Genomic DNA, 25644 nt, shown 5'->3' with positions numbered 1-25644 from the left:
TTAGTGAAATACCATTTTCCTGTCCTTCCACCAACAATCTCTTCTAGTTCTGCATATGTTGAGGATGCTAAAAGGTATATCCATATTTTTTCTGTTTATACATATTATGTCAGAAGTTGCCAGGCAGGGGTGGATCAAGGGGAGCGGGGTGCTGCACTGGTGCACTTGCACCCCACTTTGATTCCTGGTCCACCCAAAGTTTAAAACCAACATGCCTCGCAGTAGCAGTAGCAGCAGCATATCTAGTCAGGCAGTGTTAAGATAGTCAGTTGACTTCATGGTTTAATCTACCTGAACCCTTCTAAACTCTTCATTCTACAGCTGTTAATGACCCTATCTTCTTTTTTAATGGTCTTGATGCTCCACAAATGATGCTATCCTTTATTCTGCAATTCTGCTCTCTGTTAGCTGCTCCTGGTAATGAAGCTTCTATTTCGCAGCCCTGCAGATTGGTTTTAACTCATTCCAATGAATTTGTAGTTGTTTTTGCTTCAATCTTAAACTGAATGCTTAAACTGAATGCCTCTAGCATATTAGTAAAGCATCTTTTTAACTGGAGAAAACCATGTGTTGTTTCGTAAGAGATGATGCACCTCACTATCTTATCTGCATACCACTTTTTAAAATTCCAGATCCACACACTTCCAGGTATACATTTAATTATTCAGAAGTAAATTCATAACAGGCTTATTTTTTCAGACTTATTGAAACTCATCCTTGTTGACAACAAAACTATATATTATTCTGTTTCTTAAGTTAGAGTTGAACTCTTCTTTTCTATAGTGACCTGGTTATCATCTCTTTTTTTCCCCTCTATGTATATCATATGCCTGGAACTATGTGACAATTGGTTTAGTTTATGCTAAAGTATATTATACTTTGTAATATTCTGTTGTCTTACTAAATAGATGAAAATTGCTTTTTTAAGGCTCCAGGTTTTTACAGGATCCTATAACAGATTTTTTGTAAGGTTCCCTTTGTAGAACTGAGAACTTGTATTTTATTTAATATTGTACTATATGTCCATAAACTTGTGTGTTAGATATCCAGTTACATGATGTCTTTACAATTTCAGTTCAGTGGTTAATTAATTTGTGTGTCCTTTAAGACCTGAGGGTATAAACACTTATAAAGAGGTCAGTAATAATACAATATGGCAGTAAGTTTTTAATTTTCTACTCAGTGTCTGTAAATCTGTTGACATTTCTAGTCTGCCATACCTTATTCAGATAGATTTTCTAAGATACAAAATGTTAAATTGCTTAAAGATGTAAGGGCTCTAAAATTTGAATCCACTGTTATTGCATGTCATATGTGATTTTAACCTTAAAATACAGCAGAAGTTCATGCTTAGTGAACATTGTCAAGTTGGAATGCTTGATAAAAGGTGTGATGTACTACCCTAAGTGAATCTCACTGGTACAATAAATTTGACTTTATATAATCATTTTGGTATTGCACCATCACTTCTCAGCCTTTTGGCTAAGATGACATGAAATGATGTAATAATTTTATTTAAAGTTCTTTTTATGTTGGATTTGATCTAAGGGGGAATGCGTTAGAATTTTTATTACTGCGTATAGACAGCAAAAGGTATTTATTCTTTGTTAGAGAAGAAAAATGGAATACTTACATTTGTATAAAATATAATTTATAGTCAAGGTTTTGTCTATTTTATTTAATATAAAATAATTTTTCATTATGTAATGATCTCCTTTTAAAGTATTTAAATACATATATAATATAATATAGGATTTGGCATTACATACATGCTTCTGAAAAGTTGCTAGTGAAGGACAGAAGTAGATATGTAGGTCTTGTAATAGATATTTTATATTTTTATAATAGAACATTTATCCCAGGTGCTACAATATAGGCCAGTCCTGCAAAGAACACTATATAGTCTGCTCTCCAGCAGACTATATAGTCCTGCTCTCTTAAGAATCCTTTTTAAGACTTAAATCCCATCCTATCTTCTGAAGTTATGATAGTGTAAATATATTTCCATTACAGATGTACTAATGTTCAGTATTTTCAAACCTTTATAGTTTTGTAATACATGTTTTTATCCATGTTAATACTTAAAAATCCATTCAATGGTTTTGAATTTACATGTGTGTAAAAAGGAAGAAGATTCTTTTAAGATGCTTCCATTTCACACCAAAATATAGTATGCAAAATCCCTAATTGGACAGCCTTGTTTTTTGGTATTAAATAGTGCTCTTAATCACTTTGGCCATGCTGATTTGTTAATGGTACTGGTAGAAAACTGAGAATTACTAAATCTTGGGTTCTGATTCTGGTCTCATCATACTGGTTCAAATCAGTTGCAACTCCACAGATATTAATAAAATCAACATAAGAAAGGCCTCAATATTTTCTTTGACTTCTGAAACATGGTGAGCACGGTAAAGTGCTGAGCCCCAGTGAAATCAATGAGAATTAAGGGTCTTGGGGGATACCTTCACTAGTATCCAGTCCACAGTGTTTTAGAGATATGGTTTTCAGAACATTTTTTATCTTCACTAGTATACTGAACATAGGTGAGTGGGGAAGGGCAATTTAAAAGGAAGAAACATCTCAAACATGAAGGGAAGGGAAATGATATCCCTGCACAGACAGAAAGGAAAGGTGAAAAACAGTGTATGAAAAACAACATCAAAACATGGAGAAAGAAGAAGAGCCAAGTGAGTATGCATGTTAGCTTTCTATACTTAGTCCTCAGAAAATATTTTCCATTTGTTAACACAAGGATTTATTTTTGCACAATTGAAGCTTTACTGTCTTGGTTAACTATTGTACAACAGTCTGTCTATTAAAAACACCATCAAGGTTACTTCTAAGTAAAGATTTTGTAAGTGACTTATGTGTAGACTATCCAAATCTCAAATTGTATTGACCCACAAGAAGTTATGCTTGTCCCACTGTCTTCTCAAAATTGGATCTTTTTAATAATTAAGTTGGATGAAAGTTCTGTTATATTTTATGTATTGTAGGTGCACATACATAAACACTACAGTGTTGATTATTTGGAATAATAAGTCACCATCATTCTTGATAATCAGTACTTCCAGATAATCAAACACCACAGTATGAAGTGCTGAAACCTATACTTTAATTACTGGACTGGACAGTGAATATACATTACAGAACTTAAACTGGTAGACACAACATTTTTGTTGTTGTAAATACAAAACCTTTCAGTCAATCCACATTCTGGATAATCAGCTCCTGGGTAATCAATGATGTATTCTATATGTATTTACACTGTTTTTTTCAGCGACTAGTAATCATTAATTGTCTTTTTCATATTGTAACCCATAATGGCAACAGGTCATGGGTCCAAGACTGGGCTTGAAGTTCTTTGTAAACACCTTTGCTACAGCTGAGTGCTTACAAATCATGAAGAGTATACGTAGCTAATAATGTTACATCCTGTCCCAAAAAGCAGTATGAAGTACAAGTAGTAGTCTAATCCAGGAGAAAGTTTTTGATAACATAATGAGCTGACCAATTAAACCACTACTTGTGCCATTTGGAAGAATTTACAAAGAAACCGAGAAACTAAGAACCAGAAACTAAGCTAGGAATCCTGGGCACATCTACTAGCTTATCAACATCAATTTAAGTGATTTCAGCAAAGTCATGTAATAACGAAATATAACCGTAGAAAAGTAGATTTAGTTACTTTACCTTTAATTACAGGATAGACATCGGTGTAAGTAATTTTCATCCACAAACTGTAAAACATGAAAAAATAATAAAAATAACTTAATCGATAAAACCTGTAAATTTATATGATTGGTTCAAATACCTACAGAATGATTACTGTACAATAATAATGTGTTAATAGCCAGTTTTCAGGGAAGTTGCATAACTTTTTAATTGATGCCATGAGTTTTTTATACGAACAGCAATAGACCTTCTGAATTCAAACTTGCTTATTTTTAAAAATAGAAATATATACCCCAATCCTTTTTTTCCCATTCTGTTTCCTTTTCAGTGCACAGGAAACTGATCCTAACTGGCCAGCTGAAAATGTCCTTGGTGCAGGCAAGCCCTCAGCTTCTTCACAGCTGATATATAGAAACTTATCTGCAAACTGCCCCTTAGTGCACACTGCTATAGGAGAAAGTGAATGGAGCAGGGTGTACTTTTATTATGCCAGCTCACAACTGATTTACAGTTTTATGGAAATGACAGCCAGTCATTAAAGGAGAACAGGATATAAACTGTATTAATAAATGTTGATGGGTCAGTGTTGGTGCAGATGTACCCTAAGAAACTAGGAAGTGTAACTTGCTGTGTGACAGGTCCTGCCTCCCTCTTCCCTGAACCGAGCACATTGCTGGGTAGGAGAGAATCCATCTGTGTGATACATCTTCAAAGGCATACAGTAAAGACCCGAGGGCTAAAGAACTTACTTGACCATATTCTTAGGAAAACAGTTATTTATATTTTCTCTATCTAATTGTTCATACTATAGGAGAAATTAAAGCAAAGCAGCCATGACTTATAGAAGTTCCTGTTAAACAAGTAGTACTGTCTTATAAATTGTGCATATTGTTTTATTCTTGCATTAGAAACTTTTACATCCATTTTATATATAATTCTTAAGGTTATATACATTTTTCAGTGTAAAATCATGGTCCAGGTAGGTCAGTGCTTAGATTTTAAAATATATTTAATTACATTCCAACTGACATAACTTTGATTTTAATTGGTATGTAAGCCAGCTGACTGCACATTTGTCATGCTCATTAAGTACCATTTTATACATAAGACTGAATTATACCCTTGTCTATACTGAAGCATGGGACAAAGATACACACCTACAGGGAGAGTGAGAGGGATTATGTCTCAGGAAGCATCTTGTGAGCACTTTCTTTGGGGGAGCCTGACAGTGCCTTACGGTATGGACAAACTTAAATTTAGAGCCATTTCAAAATGTTATGTATGGACAGGCTGGAAATAATACAAATGTAGCAGAACCCTTCCAAATTTAACCTTGGATGAAGCAGTGTTAAAGCTGGAGTGGTTTTGCTATGTTTGTATCATTCCCGGTTTGTCCATATGTAACAATTAGAATGTAACAGCTAGTGCCCTTTTAAAATGGCTCCCAATACATGTGTGCATACCCCACACTGTATATCTAGGGGTTGTGACTATTTTCTTACTTCTTTCCCATCCCCTTTTCAGTTATTTGTGTCTCAACCAGTCTTAGTGCTTAACTTTTCCTGCAAGAACAGAATTTGTTTTTGAGTTTGATCTTGGTGTAGGAATTATGAGGGTAAATGGAGTCTTTCCTTGTAGTTTTTTCCCCTCTAGCTCTTGCTCCCATACAAAGAAATGAAAAACAGTGCTTATATTTAAAACAGTCATATTTAAGTTAAAGTAGGTAGTTTAATTTAAATATAAAGGACTTAGATAATATAGTATTCCATACGTTTTTTACAATATGACTTGAATTATTATTAATATAATAAGTACTATGAAACATTGGTGGACCAGATGAATGGCATGAGACCTGACTATGGGTTGAATTGGGGCCTGGGGTCCTGGCATTGTGCTCTCCTGCCCCTGTGTGCCAGGATTGGGTGCTAAGGGCCAGGCATCATCTCCTTCAACCCTCTCTGTGCCAGGGTTGGGTCCTGGGGGCCTGACACCACTCCTGCATGCCAGGATTGGATTCTAGGGGCCCAGTTAGCCCCTGCCTAGCCCTGTGTGCTGGGATCAGGGGGCCTGATCCAGCCTTCAGGGCTTGGGGATCGACAGGTGTCTGGAAATTTGGCAGTGAGGGAAGGTGGCACTGCTCTCTGCTGCTAAATTTTTGGACCTGTAGGGAGCTTTGTGATCCAGATGACATGGTGCTTCAGGACAGATCTGTCCCTTTGGCCGAAGATGGAACAACCCTGGTGTATGGTGATGGGCACACTTAAAATACCAAGATAAATAGGCTTCAAGAAAGGAGGAGAGGTCTGGCTCATGGTAAATATACTTAACAGAAAGCAGTAGTATTCATAACTAGTTGATAACTAGTTGACATATCTATCTGTTGACAGGATTTAACTGGTTTTGGCTCCCTGGACATTTTTATGCAGTTCAGCTTGGTAAATGGAAGTAATGTACAATAATACAAACTGTTCTGAAGCTCAAACTGACTGTAGGAATAGAATCAGGTAAGTCAATTAGTACTTTTTTCTGTTCAGAGTAGAAAGATTTGCAAATATGCTGCTTCTTAAATTACTTTGATTTAATTCAAACATTGTTATCTGTTAATGAATAAATGCAATTTAAAGATATGTTACATGGGCAGTAAATACATAATTAACTGCTTTCAGTTCACGACATTTAGATAGAAGGGTATTCAGGTAGTGACACAACCTTATAAGCCTCACGTGTTTTCACAGTACATCTACTGGAAATCATGCTGAACAATTTCCCCAGGGTTTTCATTTTGTGGGATACTAAGAAATGTATTCAGTTTTATTATTATAAATGAGTGTAGATAATGGTAGACTGCTTAATTCAAAGCTTGCAACTTAAAAGAGAAATAATTATAAAACAATTAAGGGGTAAAAACTGATCTTAACTTGTTTCTGAAGGACACTTTCATTTTTGAAAGTGTATCCAATGAGACATTGGCTCAAATAATCGAATATTCTTGCTTATTCAATGATTACCTTTACTGTATAGTGAAAACATAAATTAGAAAAGTGCCATTCATATTGTCATGAGTTCATAAAGTATTATAAAAAATCACTGACATATTTCAAAGTATTTAGACATTAATGAAAATGAAAAAATATTACATTTTTCTTGGGTTAATTTCTAAATATATTCCTCCATCACAGTGTTTCTCAACCTTTTAAGTAGCAACTCCCCCCTAAATTTTAATAAGTACCCCAACACTCAATTTTCCAGAGGATTTTATATTTACAGACTAATGTGTGCCATATGTTGGAAGAAGGGCTGTGTATATAAGGTTGTGATATGACAGATGTCTGATCTGGTGTGGGTAGGGTTGCCACCTTTTACACCAGGGATGCACAACTTGAGTATGTACCTGTGCTAGAGGTGATATTGGCCAAAGCTAGGAGGGCTAAACCCATGCCATATTATTACTGGGGAATTTAAAGCACTGCACAGTGCATGGTGATCAAATTTTTTGCCATAGTTTTGAGAGGAGGAAGGGGTAAGAGAGAGGAAAAGAGGGTGAGAGAGAGAAAAAAAAAGGAAAAGAGGGTGTGAGAGAGAGAGTGTTAGGGTATCTGTGTACACCCCGCCTGTGTCTCGCATACCACCAGGGGTATGTGTATCACAGGTTGAGAAACTATGTTCCATCAGACATCCAGAAGGGACTATTTCCCCTTCCTTAGCTTTAGCAAATCCATCTACTAAAATATACATCAACATCAACATTTAATTAAAGGCTTAAAATGAATTTTCTAATTCTAATATACTAGTGAACACATGCACACTAAGTTAGCTTAAAAAGTAATGGTTTTAAATTCTCAAAATTACTCACTTGTGCATTATGTCAGGTATTTAATTTAAATAGTGGCACTCTTCCCTGAGGCCTTCCATTGGCACTTGGAGTGATACATGTCTGCCTCCTTATCCAGACTGAGGGGAATTGTTCTACCTTCTGATATATAAAAGTTTGAAGACCTTTTTTCTTTGATATTGATATTATTGTTATTGTATTATATCACTACAATACTATCATAGTGAAGAGAGAGTAGCAGAATATGGCACTCTCATAAATGTTATTTCCACTGAAATGTCCAGATCATTGTTTGCAGACGAGTATGGTGGATCACTTACCTAACCAACTTGCAATCTGGTAGTACTTATAAAATAAAACCAAATGTTGAAGATATAGTATAAACCAGTATAATATTTTAGTTTAAATAAAATAATATAGCATTAGGGCCAGATCCAAACTAATCTTCTAGGTACCTTTACTCAGGTACCACAACCCATACACTTTAGGCCTCTTGTACATTGAATGAAGACTCTTGGGGTGCCTATACACGTACTCTGATGCATTCCGATTAGTGCGTTCTAATTAGAATGCTCCAGCATGCTGCAGTGTCTCATGTATTCAGTGTCCCACATTTCAAAATAGTGGCAGGGGCATTTTAACTAGAACTGATTACATGAGCTTTAGTTAAAGCACCCTTGGGGCCATTTTGAAATACGGGATGTGGAAGACAAGAGACACTGTGGTGATTTAATTAGAGTGCCCCCCACCCGCAACCCTGGACCATATGAATATGCTCCTTTAGTGCTTCCCAAATGCTATCCAGATGGCCTCATTGCTCAGCAGGGAGACACCTGCAGCTAACCAATAGGAAAAGGGAAACTAAAAGGTTTGCATAAACTTCCACTCCTTCTTAGAGTGTAAGCATCTATCTTAGGGCTGTAATGAAAGCACTTCCTTTACTTTGTCCTAAGATTCAGGTTGCTTAGAGGAGAGACACCTACCTTGAGCCAGAATACCTAAATGAGAGCAGCACTAAGATTAGTATGAAGCACAACATTTCCCATTCACTCCTGAACACAGATGGTGGCACCACCCACCTTTTGCCCAGGACTTAGTGATAGGAACGCATAGGTATGTAAGTAAGAGACCTGGGTTCTAGGTCCTCTTCATCCTAAGGCAATTCAAACCCACAACTCTCAGTTTTCAGGACAGTGCCTATGTTCAACTGGATGAGAGACTATTCCCCCTGCCTATTGACGTGAGGCCTCTGGACAGCTAAGAGTGCAAGACTGATGGCACCAGAAGGAAGGCAAATTAAAAGGAGTGGTACTATATAGGTTAATAGTTATACTACACTGCTAGGATGTAGTAAGTTCTGGATTCTGACTCCTGATGCTAGAATTACTTATACATTTTAAGTTAGTCACTGGTTAAAAGCCAGAAATACTGGCAATAGGAATCAGAAGAGGGAGATACAGGTTTTCACCCAATGAGGCTGAGATAGGCCTAAAACCCAGATTTGTCACTTCCAGAATGAGTGATCTTGCCATGAAGATATTAGGCAAAAAGTGGGCATCACTACCTCTGCCTCTTCTGGTTATATTTTTTAAAGACCTGCATGCATGCTGTCAACCCCAAACAACTGCTAGGTGTGCTCTGTCCAACCCTAAGGAAGTTAGGCATCTTCACACTGATTTGGATTAGAACAGAATCTAGGTGGAGAGTGAGGCAGACAGTAGATTGCTTCTAGCATGTGGAGTATCACAATTCTAAGTGTCTAGGGAGTTTTTCAGGCCAAAATGGAGGCAGTTAATTAATATAGGCCAGTGATTCTCAACCTTTCTAGACTCAAGGCACTCCTCTAAAATTTTTCTGAATTTAGTGGCACCCTGTTTTAAAAATTATATAAAGATATTATAAATATTGCAAGATAAACAAAATTATATTATTAATATGTTATTAGTATTGAGCCTGGGGCCATTTGACAATGTGCTGGGGTGCACATGCCATGTGTAGGGAGCACTGAAATGGTGGGAGGGGTAGGAGGTGGTCAAAAGGACCACATAAGACCCAGAAAGGGGAAGAGGGCAGGCCAAGGTGGTGTTGTGCCCTGGTCACTGACACTGTTGCTGCGGCAGGTGGAACTGTGCCATTCTCTTCTTGTAGAGCCAGATCATGAAGCAGCTGTAGAACCAGGAATATGTAATGGAGACATCTTTCTGCTGCAGCTACTTCTCAGTTTGGTTCCAGCATGCCTACTGAAAACAGAAGCACAGGATAGTTTCACCCTGTTGTGGTGGTGGTGTCAGCATTGCAACACCTGTGTCAGGTTCTTGAGGGATCCCACTGATCTAGGCATTTAAGTAGCTGTTGAGCAAGGTTAATTTGAGTTGCATGTTATGACTTGGGGAGCAGTTCCAATTAATTTTCAGTGGAATTACTCAGTGTGTAAGATACTGCTCAGCATAAATCAGGATGGCAGAATCTGGCCTGCAATTTCTAAAACTAAAAGTGCTTAAATTCTACCTACCTAAGTATTGTTTGCTGCCTACAAGATTGATTTGGATTTGGCTTTTCATCTTTACACTAGAAATAATATTAAAGCCTTTTTGACCTTCACAGTTCACTTTATGAAAGTGGAACATTTAAAAAAAATGTCGACCAGAAAATTCTGACCCACTCAACGATTAATTTCTTTTTCTCCTACTGCACTAGACTTTTCTTGGTTCCTACTGATTGTTTTATTTCCTGTCTCCTCCTCCTCAGTCTTTTTCTCTTGTTCCCTTGACTTCATCTTAGTGCCTTGCCTTGTACCATTATTGCCGTATTTCCTTTTCCCTCATTCTTTTGTTTTAGTATTGATTTATCCTCCTTTCCTGTATATATATTCATGTGTCTGAAATGCTGCTTTCAGCCTTTTAAATTATATTCAGGTGTGTTTTCATCACTGCTAGCTACAGAGTGTGCCTTTTTGGTGGCATTTCCAGTATAACGTACAAGAAATTCATGCATATCAGTAGCAAGAATTTATCTCTAAGCTTTTATGTCACATGTATCACCATGATGTTAGAATGCCTTGCATTCAGTCAGAGATTAATTTTACTCCCAAAACTGAAATATATCTTAGTTACTAGTGTAATAGTGATGACTTGCATTGGTAGTCTCTGAAATATTTATATAAACTTATTTAAAGAGGAATAAAATAATGTGATCAGTATAGAAGTACTAAAAGGGATATTCGATGGTATTCCTGTACTGAAGATTTTTTTTAAATGACATGGCAGTTAAAAGAAGACAGTATTTGAAAACAGACTAAAAAGAAACACTAATGAAAGCAGAGTACTGTTAATCTATTGATGTCAATTTCAATAGTTAAAGCAACAAATAAAATACATGTTATGTATACAGCAGCATAATGCAAAAGCAGGAGATTTTGGCAAGCCATGGTTTGCTAAAACAATACATATTAAAATTAAAATTTTGTGGTAGTATGTAGATATTATATATCTTGTTATCCTATGCTAACTGTTCATTTAGGTCATTTCAGTTCTTTAGTACTGAGATACTGTCATATACACCATTTAAAATTTAAGATACATGGAATTTGCACAAGTAGTCTACAGAACTTTTCTGTTATGCACATTCTGGATCTGCAAAATGCTAATATATCCATTTCTATAATAACAATGTAATTGTGACTAATTAGAATATTGGAAGTGTTGCTCAGGATTTCATTTGTGCTGGCTGAAAATGAAGTGTAATAGCAGCAGACCTATGACTGGTATTAGTGCTGATTAAAAAAGCAGCTGTGTTTCCAGTTTCACTTGCTGACTAAGGAAATGGCATTACACTTAAGAAATAGGAAACAGGGGAGGCTTGGAATCTCTGTCTAATACAGTGAGTAGTATGGTGAGTTCACATACAGTGCAGTAGCAGCAATGATTATATTTTTGTTAGAATTAGTTGTAGTTGATTCATTCCATCATGAAAAATGAGTCATATGGAAATTATCCACAGAATAATGCATGATAGGGTTCAAAGACTGAATTACAAAATTTGTTAGGTCTATATGGGCTATATCTTCAATGAGTGTAAATTGGCATGGATTAAGTCACCACTGATTTACATCAGCTGAGGATCTGATTCTGTTTATTTTCTGGTTAATTTTGCACCAGATTATATCATCCTTGCTCCTGTGGAGTAAAATTGGACTTGGGGAGCCGTTCCAATTAATTTTCAGTGGAATTACTCAGTGTGTAAGGTAGTGCTCAGCATAAATCAGGATGGCAGAATCTGGCCTGCAATTTCCAGAGAATAACAAACATAGCAAAGAATAGTTCAGGAAACAAACACATATAAAGAAGCCCTGGTTTAAATTTACTTTATTATTACACATTCAGCAATATCATTAATGTTCTTAACTAATGATAAAAAGTTAAAAAAGAAACATCTGCAATTTGAAAATAATAAGAATACATCATCTATTTTAGTACTACCATTTTACCTTACTTCATTTGACAACTTTATGAAAGGTTACATTCTCAATAAAGATAATTAAATAGGGAGTCTGAATGTCTGTTTTCTTCAATAGTTGAAGAAAAGAAAAGGGGCAAAGTATATCTGGAAAATATTTAACAAAATAGGAGTGATTCATCATCAACTGCTGAATGAATGTAAACATGGGGAAAAGTTTATAAGAGCAAACATGAAGTCAAATGAGTATTGGTACATTGAGATGATTGTGGGAACACATTCTCCCTAAGGGCTGGAACATCCTAAGGGAAATAATCAGGCAAAATTAGAGGTTTCTGTTCATAAATGTAGTTTTTGATTTCAGGCCTAATCCTGACCAGTCCTGTGTAACCAAAATTGCATTGAATGCCCTTTCTTTGCATTGCAGACCTGACTGGGTAAGATACAACTAGAACATATCTGCGAGAGGACAGATCAGGTGAAGGAAACAAAATTAATGAAAAAACAATGTGTGCAAGTATTGAAAGAGATGGCAGAGACAAAAACAGTAATTTCACAGACTGAAATGATGGATGCAAAAACCCTAGGGAACTTAGTGATGTATGCATTTTATAGTAATTACTCTGTGATTTGTGAAAAAGGCTAGTTAGGGATCTGGTAGCAAGTAGATGAAAATGTAAAAATAATGAATCAATTTTAATTATATTAAAAACAATGTGAAATTTGTTAAAATAGGCTACAAAAGGGCAGTTTCTTGTAGGATTACAAGCACATTAAGAAGCAATGAGGGTCAAAGCAGTCCTATGATATTGTCTAATGAAGAATAAATAAAAGCTCTGAAATGAGGAAATTTAGAAGCTGGTGATCATGAACACACAATACTTTGGTGCAAGAAATGAGATAAAGAAGTGTGTCGTTATAGATGGAAAGGTGGTGGAAGAAAGGTAGGAGAATGTAAAGAATAGTATTGGAGGCCCTGGTCCAGTGGTAGCACTGCAACAAATATGAATAAGATTTTTTTAAAATATAAAATGTTGGAAGATGGTTAGTGAACAAGTGGAATAAATAAAATTGTAAGAATAGAATAAGAAGTAAAAAGAACAGTTTGAAAAAATTACATTTAAACTTGTCAGAGAATGGAGATATATAGCCCAACAAACTATTCAGAACAAGCTGAATCTACTTGGGGAAGCCTAATACACCTTATTAACATACTAAATTAAAGAACTATATTAAAGCATATACACAACATTTTAAAAAGTAACCTCTAGAAAACAAAATGAGCTTGTACAGTTCTCTAAATTACCAAAACTGTTTCCCTCCCCTTTGTTTGTAGTAGTGTATACAGTCTAAAAAGAATCAAGAAGCAAATCATTTATTTAAAAAAGATATGTGTCCAGTACATAGAAGGGTAGTTAAGAAAGAGATTGAAAAGTATCTGATGAAACTAAGAGTTGGGTTCCCAAAATTATAAAGGGTCACAACCAGCTTCTTTACTGGCCCTCCACTAAGTCTAAATATCTTTGAATCTGTAGATTTGGATCAAATGCAATTGCATTTCAAAAGAATGAATGGAAGATTCAGAATCTCTGAAAAGAAGAAATAGATTATGTGTTATCTCCCTAATGGAAGGAATTTTAAAGGAATTCAGCAACTTAAGTTGATCAGTATTCTTTTCAAAATAAAAAAAGTTATGATGAAAAAGTTAGCATATGAATGTTTGGGTGAAATAGATCTAATAAATGACTAAAAGTCAGAAGGATTCCACCTACATGGAGCCAGCTACAAGATGAGGCCTAAGATGCGTGTGACATATGAGGCCTGTTTGCATATGGCATATTTGTCATGGGTGTTTTGACTATGAAATAATAGTAAAGTGTTAGCACTTGAGCACTGATATAAAAAATGCCCTTTTCCAGTATATTTTACACACTGCATTTCTGTATTTCTATAGTTTTTAAAGAAGGAGTATATAGTACTGCAATTCTGTTATTGATATAACCCTGTTTCAGTTTGACAGTCTTCCAGCATGTGGTAAAATTATTACTACCTTTCAGGTCATGGTTTGACTTAGTGTGGTTACTGGTTATCTTACCAGCCCTTCTTTTTTTTCATAGGTTATAGGAAGTTCTGTTTAGGCTATATGAGAAGCATGAGTGGATCCAGGATTTACAAAGGGGGGCGGGGGTCACACCACCCTTCAAATTATGGGGGGTTGAGGGTGAGGTGTTGTTGCCCCTGGGTTGGTGGAGGACATCGGGGAGCTGGGCAGGAAGCAGGTGCACCAAGGAGGGAGGGAACCTGTTCCCTGTCCCTTACCTTGCTGCTGTTGCCCCTGATGCACCTGGGGTCACGGGAGACTAGAGCCACTTCTGTCCCACTCCAACTGGGGTTTTGGGGAGTGACTGGAGACCTGGGCTCAGCCAACGACAGTGGCAGCAGCATGCAGTTTCCTCCTACCAACCCCACCTTTCTGCCTGTTTCCCCTCCCCTACAAGTGTCCCCTGCTGGTGGGGAGCAGGTGCTGGAAGGAGGAACCTGTGTTCCACTGCTGTCCCTAGCTGAGTCCAGCCTTCCACACAGCTGCTTCTTGCAGTATGGGGTGGGAGTGGCTCTCAGGCCTTCTCTATGTCTGAGTCAGCTGGGGCAGTGACAGCACATGGGTTCTTTCTTCCAGAACCTGCTCCTGGCCAGTGGGGGACACCTGCAGAGAAGGGGCGGGCAGGGAGCAGGTGCTGGAAGAAGGAACCTGTGTACTGCCTCTATTCCCATGCTGCTGCAGTCCAGGGCAGAAATGTAAACACGCCCTAAATATATAAACTAGTGGTTCTCAGCCAGAGTTCCAGAGCATCCCAGAATGCTGCCAGATCCTTTGAAGGGTGCAGTGAGCTATGAGGGGATAAGCAAGATGTAACGAAGTAAGCAGATAAGCTAAGTAAACACAGACTCAAGCTTGTCCCTGCCTCAGTGATCTTCCACCCTCTTTGCCCAGCTCCTTTGCAAGGAGGCAAGCACTTTAATATATCAATTAGTCTTAATTTGGGTGCCACTCAATTTACAAAAGTTATGGAGTGGTGCCTCGAGCTGAAAAAGGTTGAGAACTACTGCTATAGACAGTTATGTCTGAAATGTTCATGATGTACAAATAGTGGGGAAAAATAAAATGTGAAGGAAGGCAAAAAATATGGAAACAGTACATATGAGAAAGAGCTGAAGTTCTTAAATTAGTACATTTATCTAATATACAAATGAGAGGACTGATGAAGCTGTATATTCAGAGTTAATGTATAAAGGTAGGAAAAGAATTATTCACAATGTCAGAATATTGGATACCGTGAAGAAATAGCTTGATGTCCCAGAAAGAAAAATTAAGGTTAGACATTAGGAAACAGTTCTTCCTGATAAATAGAACTGACAATTGAAAGTAAAGGCACTATACTAACAGATATTCAAAAGTATACTAGATAAGGCATTAAGAAGAATGATCTAGGTAAAGAAATAGTTCTGCAAATATGCAGGGGTTCTGGCTGGATAAACTAAGTGGCTGTTTCTGGCTTCACTATTTGTGGACTGTTGCTCCTCGTCAACCATATGTGCAACTCAGTGGGGAGCTCTGGGGAGAAAATCTTTCCTGCAGTATGGACCTATGATGCTGCTAGTGATTAATTTTGGCTTCAGAATATTTATGGCACTACATATAAAAGTAGCAACAGATTCTATGAAAATGTGGAAAGATAGTAACCAAAGATATAAGAAACTAGTATTTTACCCATGTAATTTGGTTAAGAGAAAAACATGACATATTTGTCAAAGATTATAATATTATTTATTTAGTTCAACATTATTAAAATACATATATTTATTTGGTCTTTGCTATACTGTTAAACTTGTGCTGTGAAGAAAAAAGTGTGTATTTATTATAAAAAACAAATATTATGACCTCACCAATATAAACTGAGAAAATTATGACAGCCTAACAGCAAATATTTTATTTGTCTACTTCCTTCAGGATATTGGTCTGGTTACTCTAAACTTGCTTGAAAATGTCAATACACTGTAGTTCCTGTTTTAGGAAAAAATAATCATTTCTTCAGTTGCAGGGGAAGAGAGTCTAAAAAAATAGGAGTTATTGCAGACAATACAGATAAGAATACTTAAAGCAAGCTGCTAGAGTATGAAGCAGGACTTTGCATTAGAAAACACTTGATCATATCAGAGACCTGAAGATATTAATTAGGAAACTGTATTTCTAAATCTTCTATCTATTAAAGAATATATATATTTTTAGATAAAGAAACATAGGATAGTTGAACAGGTTGAGCGTGATAGACTGCCAACAGTACAGAGGTTTCTTATTTTACACAGAAAGGGAATTAAGGGCTTGATTCATTGCCTATTGAAATCAACACAAACTCTCACTGACTTAATTGGCGTTGGATCAGGTCCTATATGAATTTATATGAATGACAGGCCTTGATTGCTAACAAGAATCCAGCCAGGACAATATGTACTTAAAGAAAAACAAAGCAGAATTAAGGAAAGGATTGCAGCTAGATACCATGGTGTTTGCATACTTTATAGATGGATAGATTGATTAGCGGGGATCCTGGTTTTCTCTGATGTGTAAAAAAAAGCCACAACCCAATTTTCAGTTAAAAAAGTAACCCCAAATCCACATTTTTCTGTGGATATCTATATCTATAGAGTGGTGTTTTATTTGGGAAAATGCGAATTTGGGGTTACCTTTTTTAAACTGAAAATTAGTGATTTTTTTTAAATCAGAGAAAATCAGGATCCCTGTTGATTATCTTAGCTAGAACTAGCAGATTTTAAGATGACATTATACAGCTAGCCTGTGACTAGATTGTATTTATATTAGAAAGCAAAACCAAACTGCAGAAGCCACTTATTAGAAAATGTTTCTGTACATAATTGTGGGTAGAGTTGCATGATCTGTGTAAATGAAGAGGTGCTGAGAGGCAGAAAATCTGGACTATGTGTAGTTTTAAACCAGTGCTCAGCAAGTTATGTGAAATGTGGAGTTTGAAGACTCCTATGACTGCTTCCCTAATTTGTGTTGTAGTGGATTAAGCAATGGAGGTCTCAGAAGATTTGATCAGACACTTAAGATGCATAGAAGTCACGGTCACATTAGTTTATGTTTACTGGAAGTTTGTACGGTATTTGCAGGAAATAATTTGTTGATTCTTGGAGAAAACTATCTTTGCTTTAAGAGAGCATGTAAAAATAGAGAAGACTACTTTTAACACAGGAATCTGAAACGAATATCAAGGAAGACCACCACTGCGACATTTGGTTCAGTTCTTGGCATCTTATCATCTTGAATCCTTTGTTCAGACTTTTCTTATATTGTGCAAAATACTCCTGTCTTTACTTGAACAAAGCTCCTATTGAAAATAATGCACGGATTGGAAAATACTTATCAACTTGTGATTATATTATAATGATCTGAGAAGACTCTGGAGCATGCTCTGACCTTTAATGTGCCACATCTTTCTCAGTAAAGCTAAGAATCACTTAGGAACACACAATTATTTCATCTTAGACAGTAGAGACAAGGGGTAGGGTTTTGAGTCAAACCTTTCTTTTTTCCCCTTTGTAGTGGATGATTACCTTGCCTGCACTAAGTATTCTCCTTTAAATCAATGACCTAGGGAATAAGGGTATCCTAATTTGGCCTTAAATCCTTAAAACAGGATAGGCATCATTGCACAATAGTTTGAGCATTTTTTGTTTAATTCTTAAACTTTCTAATTAGCAGAAAAAATACAGACTAATAAAACGGTTGAAAAAAAATATTAGTATGTTACATTATGGAAGGACTTCAAGCATATGTCCTAAGACATGAATGTATGGAGCTAAGCCTATTTATGTTTTGTCTATTGGCTACAGCAGTGGAGGGATACTGAATGTATGGACTAATGTATCTCATCCACAGTTCCCTTTATATCAGACAGTAACAAATGAAGCATTCAACATAAGAAAGCACTAATGTTAGTCAAGTATTTTTATAACTAAAATGCAGTCACATCGTTGCATTACCTCCTCAATGATTTGGCAATACCAATTATAGGGATGTCGTGCTACCCTTGAAAAAACTGTCATTAACTCTAATTAACATCAGTTCAGACCTGTGCATGTGCACAGGAATTGTAATTCAAGGATGAGATTTCTAGTGAGGACGTCTGGGTTCTATACTTGGTCCTAGTATGAACTTTCTGGGTAACTGCATAAACTATGTAGGCTTGTGCACGAACTGGGATATTTCTGATAATGCCCCATGTTGCAAATCCAGAAACAGGGTGGTGAGGCTGCTCTGAAGTGTCCCTCTGTGGCTGCTTTCAAGACCTCCATCTCAGTAATGTTTGTAGTGGCTTTTGAGGATTCCAGGATCAGCCTTGTTAGAACATTACCAGGTTTGGAGTGTGCAAGCAGGGATGGTTGGGCAGGACACACTTGGGAATGTTCTGTCTGGGGCATGCTGCTACTATGGTATAGACATATTCAGAATCACTCTGCGCCGTAGTTTCCTCATCAGTAGTAGATGTGATAACTGTGGTTCCTGGCTGCCATTTCAAGGGTTTTTATGAAGTTGTATTTATAAAGTGCTTTGGAAGATCCAAAGTACTATTAATAAAAGGGAGCCAAAAAAAGACTGTTCAGTGTTCAGGGAGGCAAGAAAAACACTTAGAAGAAAAACTGTTAAACTTTGTATACTTAGAGAAAAGTAAATATGTTCTGCTAATATAACCATGGACGTGAATATGGAAATGGAAAAAATATTCTTTGTTATTTCAAGAATATAGATCTATTGTATGTAATAAGCCTCAGAATACCACTACATTTAATGGAGAATTTAAATATTCTAATTTAAAAAAATGAAGCAAAAGAACACGCATGCAAAATGATACACTAATTCAGTAAATGACAAAGTTAAATTGTTACATCTCTGTACAGAACAAAGTAAAGGCCAAGAAAAAATATGGTTTGGTCATAAAAAAGGATGAGTCCAGATGACAACAAGAGTGAGAGGCTTAAAAACATGACCTATGAGGAAAGGTTGAAGGAACTGTGTTTGATCTTGGAAAGAGAAGACTAAGGGGAGAGAGAAAAAGTTGCTGTAGAGGACAAATCAATTGTTCACAGGGGCAAGACAGGAAGAAATCAGCTTAATTTTCTGCAAAGAATTAGGTTAGATATTTTGGTGAAACACTGAATACAGTAGGTAGGGATGCTGTGGAATCTCTTTCACTGGAGTGAAGAGAGTGTGGAATCTCTTTCACTGGAGTGTTTTAAGTGTGGTTAGACAAATGGCTGTGAGGGATGGTCTAGGTATACTTGATCTTGCCTCAATGCAGGGGATGGTCTAGACTAGAACAAGGGTCGCCAGCCTTTTGCCAGTAAGGGCTGGAGCTCATGACCAAGCCATGGCTGAGATCTAGAAGTCTCTGCCTCCTGGAATGGCCAGTTGGCTACACTCTCCCTTGCAAGAGAGGCACAGAGGCAGTGGAACAACAGGATTGGACCTTCACAGGCCACACTGGACCTTTTCTGGCTCATGGGTCACAAGTTGCTGAATCCTGATCTGAAAGATAATTTGAAATCCCTTCCAGCACTAGATATCTGTGATTCTATGATAAGGAAAGTGAAATCAATACTGAAAAACCTAAAAAAAGAAATTCTAAATTACATATTTAAACACTAAAAACAGTAAACTGAAAACCAGCAAGAAATGTTGGTAGAATCAGAACAGGCTCCAGTAGAATGGATATATCAGTGGTTCTCAAGCAGGGGCTACGCAAATCTGCCAGGGGTGCCACAATGCCAGTACTGCCACTGTGGGGAGAAACTGCCCCACACAACTCAGGTTCCCACACGCATGTCAAAGTCAAACTAGGAAGGGCTGCAGAAGCAGCAGCGTGCATGCCTGCACAATGTAATGCAGGAAGGCATGCCTCTCTGGTGCAGCAGCTTATCAGTTTGACTCCAGCATGCCTCCTGAAAACCAAGCCTATGGCGGCTGTGGCAGTAACTGCCACAGCACCTCTTGACCTGCTGTCTCCCCTCTCCCATGCCTTGTGTCCTTTGTCCCACCCCCTACTCTTCCTACCTCCTCAATACTTCCCAGATGCTGCAGGCATAGCCCAGCATCTTGCTCCTGCCACCTGGGTGTCTAGGGTGTCTTTTAGGGCCCCAAGGCCCTAACAGGATGGATTCAGGATGGATTGCCTTAGGTAATTACGAGAAGAACTTGCCCCAGTGGTTGCCACTCCACAGCAGTGACCTAGAGCCATCTGTGGGGACCCCACTATTGTGTTGGGAGCAGACATATGGTGGGCCAAGCAGAGTTTGGGGAGCGCTCCCTGTCAGCAGCCTGAAGGGGTGTATTTAATTGTATGTATATAATTAATTAATAGCATTAATTAATAGCATAATAATAATGTTTATATTATAATGTAATATATATTTAAAATGGGGTGTCACTAAATTCTGAAAAGTTTTGGATGGATGCCTTGAGTCTCAAAAGGTATTGGTATATGTGTTTGAAAGGTATACCTTGGCTCATTAGATCTTAGGTTGGAGGAACTCGTGTGGAAAACAGAAGCGACATAACAACATGTGGGAAAGATCCTTCTGGAAAAGCAGTCTGGAAGAAGAGTATGGTGATTGTAACAACTCTTGGAAAGGTTTTCTAGAAGAATAACAACCATCACTATTTTTCTTCATGACCCCTACCTCTCAATGCAACCTGTCTGGCAACAGGCTGCTCTTCTATCCAACTTTTCCCTTCTCCTCCTTCTAGTCCATCTAATTCAAAATAAACAACAAAATGTAAATAGAAGCTCCTTCTTTAAAAAATAATTTCTGGAGTATGATGATTAAAATGTACAGTTTTCATCTCAATTTGCATCAACAAAAAAGAAGGTATTCCCTTTTTTCCAGTAGAACTTTTACTTGCATTTTGTTTTATATATCTCTATTCATTCTTTTATACTTTGATTGCATATGAAGTTAATGCATGTATAATTTTTATTTACAGATCACAGACTACAAGAAGAAAACACTACATGGTCCTGCAGATTACTCTGTTGCTGTATTTTGTACTGCTTGCTCTACCACTATCTGCAGCAAGTGAAGATGCTTCATTGTTATCAGTGCATTTATCCTGGCTTCTAATCCTGTCTAATGCATTCACTTCAGGTATGTGTAGCTTAGCTGATCCTACTAGGAAATATTTTGTCCCCAAAATACATTTAACTCCCCTTAAGTCACATTGGCCTAACAAGTATTTTCTTCCTATTTGATAAAGTACCTGAGCAAGTCTGATTCCTAAATAAAAACATGAGTGATTCTTTTTACTCTGTAGTTAAGAATAACAGACAGGATTTTTGTTATGGTGGGTAAACGCAGTTAGTAATGAAATCTATGTACAGTTTCTATGCTCTGATAAAATAATCCTCAGATGAAATTGGTTAGTAATTCCCTCCAAAAAATCTAGTTCAGATTTCTGTTCAAGATTTCTGAGGTTTTTCATTTTTCTTCACATACATACTACAGGTTTCCCTCGCTTTATGATGCACATGTGTTCCTGGAAAATGGTGCATAACTTGAATTCACGTAAAAGGAATCCACTTTACAATGTAACAAATAGGGATACGTTCCAAGACCTCGACTGTACTGACCCCCAGACCCATTTCTACCACTTTTACAAGACAATGTTGGTACTCACCAGCAGGAGACAGTATACACAAGTACAGGGTGGTGGTGAATGTTACCATAACGGGGATGGCAACTACAGAAACGTGTGTCGCAGACAATGAGTGAGGAGCACAGATCTACACGGGAGACTATATTTTGGTGCGCATCACTCCCACAACGCATTGACAAACCAGCTGACAGTGTGCTTCCACCATACTGATTGCGTAAGAGTGAATTTACCTCATATAACAAATTTTTGGTACAAAAAGGTCTTTGCATAAGAGCAAATTCACACATGCAGAACCTGCAGAAAATGAGGTAAATCTGTACGTTAAAAATATGTATAGTTATCAATGCCCATGCTCTTGTTTCTACCCAGAATCACACATTTTCATTGATCCTATATGCTTGAGTTCAAATATGAAAGAAAGGGACATGAGAGAATAAGAGCAGGACTATTAAAAAGATTAGCATCATTTGCCTAAATTGTCTATTCAGAGTATAGATTAGCATACCTACTTACACTTTTTAAGCAGCAAAATTTATTTTGGAGGGAAAATGATAATATTTTTGAATCATGTTTTTTACTGTGAGAAATAGTAAAAACATACCTGCGTATGGTCTTGTATTCTAAAGATAAAAGCAGTCATTATAGTGGGTGTTTTAACTAAAATGTATGACGTAGAATATTTGTTCTTAAGTTTGGTCCATGATGGCAGAAACTGTGGACATTCAACTTCCTCTTGTATTTACTGCAAATTTAGCTATTTTTCAACTGGAGGAAGTTTCTTCATCCAGTTGAGAGCTAGTATAGGAAAAGGTATCTCTGGGAATGGCCCATTGAAGATTTAAAATATTTGTAATCAAAAGCTGCTTAGGGAAATATAGTCAATTTCATATATTTGGTTTTGGAAGTCTGTATTTGCCAGCAATAGCTGAGTGCACATTTTAACCATGTTTCCTATAAATTAAATACACTGCACGTTGAAATTTCTACTGGATCGTGGGACAAGGATGATAGTCACATATTTACCCTAGTAGTACACTTTTATGTTAATAAATGCAAAGAGAAAAGAGAAACAGTGATGCTCAGCTAAGTTTTTGCAGGAATATATATGACAACGTAGAAAATAGAACTGATACTTTTATAAAAGAAATGAATATAACATTTTAATAAGATTTCTTAAAAACAAAGTGCATGAGTACTCATGGAAATGAAGAAGTAGTTGTAGTAGCTTAGAACAGGGGTGCTCAACCCCTGGTCTACTGGTGAGATTTGGCCTTTAGAGTTGTCATCCAGCCCACAGGGCTCCCCAACAATCTTGAAACATGGCAGACAGGGATCAGTGGCAGTGTTAATTGCTGCTCTGTTTCTTCCAAATTTTCATACCTGTGGGGAGACCTGCAGGCTGGATAACATCCAGGGTGTGGCCAGATCCAAACATGTAGGTTTGGTTCAACATGTGGCCAGATCTGGGTATGCAGAGATAGTCTGGTGTGAACTTGGATCCCTATATGCTGGCTTGCACTCATAGACTGACCCCATCTACCAGCTCTGCATGGAATCCATCCTGCGGATCAACTCCATGCCACTGATCTGGCCCATGGGGCCAACGTTTGGAATATCATTGTACTTGTGGCCTTAGGTGTCTCTTGAGTAATTCAGTTAAATTGTGAAATAATGAGTTGAACAAACTGAGAAAAATTCAGGTGTTTTAAATATACTTCGTTACCTAAACCAATTTATCTAGAGGTGAAGTTACTGTATAGTTCTTTACTGTGCAGTTCTTAAGATAACAGAACTTGCTCTTGAACATTTTTATTAATTTAAGAATATTTGCAGTGAATATCTTATATATTTATTTGAAAATACAAACAAAAACTATATGTTAATATTATTCACTTTTTCTTCTTGAACAACTTTTAAAATATCTTTTCCTGTTGACTTTACTATCTAGAAAAAATATTTACTGAAGATTAGGCTAAGACTTCTTAGCATGATGATTCAATGTTGTTGTGCATTTTGAATTGTATTCCAGATCTCACTGAAGTTGAGACAGCTAGAGTGCTATGTTCAGTTATGTGGCTTGTTCTGTTAGAAAAAATAAATATGTATTTTGGGTAAATGGTTAAGCAGGCATTATAATATGCATGTACATTTGATCAATATGAAATTACGTAGATTGACAATAATATATAATATAAAGCAAAGGGGTAGAATTCAGAAAATGTTACTTCAGACTGTTCTCCTATTCTAACAGCAAGGCCTAATAATATCTTAAAGTGATAAATGCACTACATGAGATGGTTAAAATTAGACTGGGACGCACACTAGAAAATAAATTTTAGGAAATAGTTCTGCATTGGGGAGTATGATAGATGGGCAAATGTTGCTGTAGCAGAGTTGAAGTGTTGTAGTTGTGATGGTCCAAGAAATAGGCAAGAAGCAAGGCTTTTCTGGTGATATTTTTCATTGGACCATGTCACTAACATACATGATTCTGTTTGTGGAAATAAAGTTTTTTTTTTCTCACCAGCCTATTTGAGAAATAATGAAACCAATGAACTTCAGAATTTAACATACATTGGGTGTGTCTGCATGTGCAGTTAATGCTAATTGACTTTATTGTGCAGTAAATTTACTATCTGTGCTTACAGGTAGTAAATTTACTGTTCAGTAGACTCATTTACTGTGCGCTAAGTGTAAACACGGTCAGTCTTTCATGAGATTGAATCTATATGGAGATTTGAATTCACCATACAGATAATAAAATGGGGATATACAGAAATAAAGAAAAATATACAACTCTCTGTTCCCAATAACTTACTTGAATGCAATTTAGATTTTGTTATTTATTTACCCAGGACAGATAAGTTTGTGTGTAATATAGGTGATTTCAGTTTTTGAACCCAACATATGGGTTATCCATTTTTCCAGCTGGCTTGCCCAAAGCACAGTGTTTTCAAGTATATGCACAATTTTTGTACAATGAATCAGTGCTCATTTGGAATATACTGAGCTCATTTTAGCAGGATCCTTTAAGCAAGGTCTATATCTTAAGTGTCTTTGAGTTCTCCAACTTGAGAACATAAAGGATAGAGTGGGTTCAACCACTGTCAGCTCCTTCTCATAACCTGTGGTAGCGAGATGGAACTCATATGTTATCTGACCACTTTATGCACTGCGTGATTTATTTAGCTATATAGATAAGAATATGGTAAGTGTACTCAGAGTAATTGCTCTCTTGTTATGCCCATTGTCAAAATACATATACATAGGAGATAACCCTCTACAGAAATTCTAGAATTATGGCAAAAGCTATGTCACTGGGATTTAATATTTATTCCCAATGTGATGTTTCAATGGCCATTAATGACAGGTACTCCAAGAACATACCTTGTCTTTGCCTGTACTAGATCTGTCACTCTTTCTTGAAGACTATCTTTACTGTGAGGGAAGGAAGGCTGAAACTTTTCTGCGAAATAATGTAAACCTCCTTAGACTCCAATTTGAGAGCTACAGCCAGGTTCCAGGGCACTGAGTCAGGGTCTCTTAGTCAGGTGGGCGGCTCTAAATTCCTGGGTTTCTTTCATCTACCACAACATTGACGTGAAAGTCTGCAAGAGCAGAAAGGAACATAACTACAAAGACGAGACCAGTGACCCTTTAACCATGGCAAGGGGCAAAAGGGCCGTGAGCTATATAACTTGTTCTCTATATGTATATTTAAAGGCCATAAACCTTTAGGAAGGGTTCATTCTAATATCCTGATTCTACATATGATACTGTCCTATTAGCAGGCCATGCCACTGTTGCTGCCAGCCCCTTAGGTACTGATCATAGTACCTGTACCTTGAGCATTGATATTGAATTCCTCTGTGATTATGACCTTGGTATCTTCTACTTCAGTTTTAATCACCTATGTGATAAAAAAATTATCTGCTACCTTGGCAGTGACTAA

General features: G+C 36.9%; 1 long non-coding RNA gene across 2 annotated transcripts in view; it reads right to left on the bottom strand.

Moving 5' to 3' along the window:
* LOC109302739 overlaps nt 1-25644 on the bottom strand; it is an 83260-nt gene that overhangs the window by 38602 nt on the left and 19014 nt on the right. For both annotated transcript variants that reach the window (XR_002098913.1, XR_002098914.1), the window contains exon 2: nt 3694-3740. This is a non-coding gene — a long non-coding RNA (uncharacterized LOC109302739). The remainder of the gene's footprint in view (nt 1-3693; nt 3741-25644) is intronic.

Source organism: Gavialis gangeticus, unplaced genomic scaffold (genome assembly GCF_001723915.1).
Source record: "Gavialis gangeticus isolate Ggan-Ray unplaced genomic scaffold, GavGan_comp1, whole genome shotgun sequence".
In the NCBI taxonomy this organism is placed as follows: domain Eukaryota; kingdom Metazoa; phylum Chordata; order Crocodylia; family Gavialidae; genus Gavialis; species Gavialis gangeticus.
This window is presented reverse-complemented; position numbering and strand designations above follow the sequence as displayed.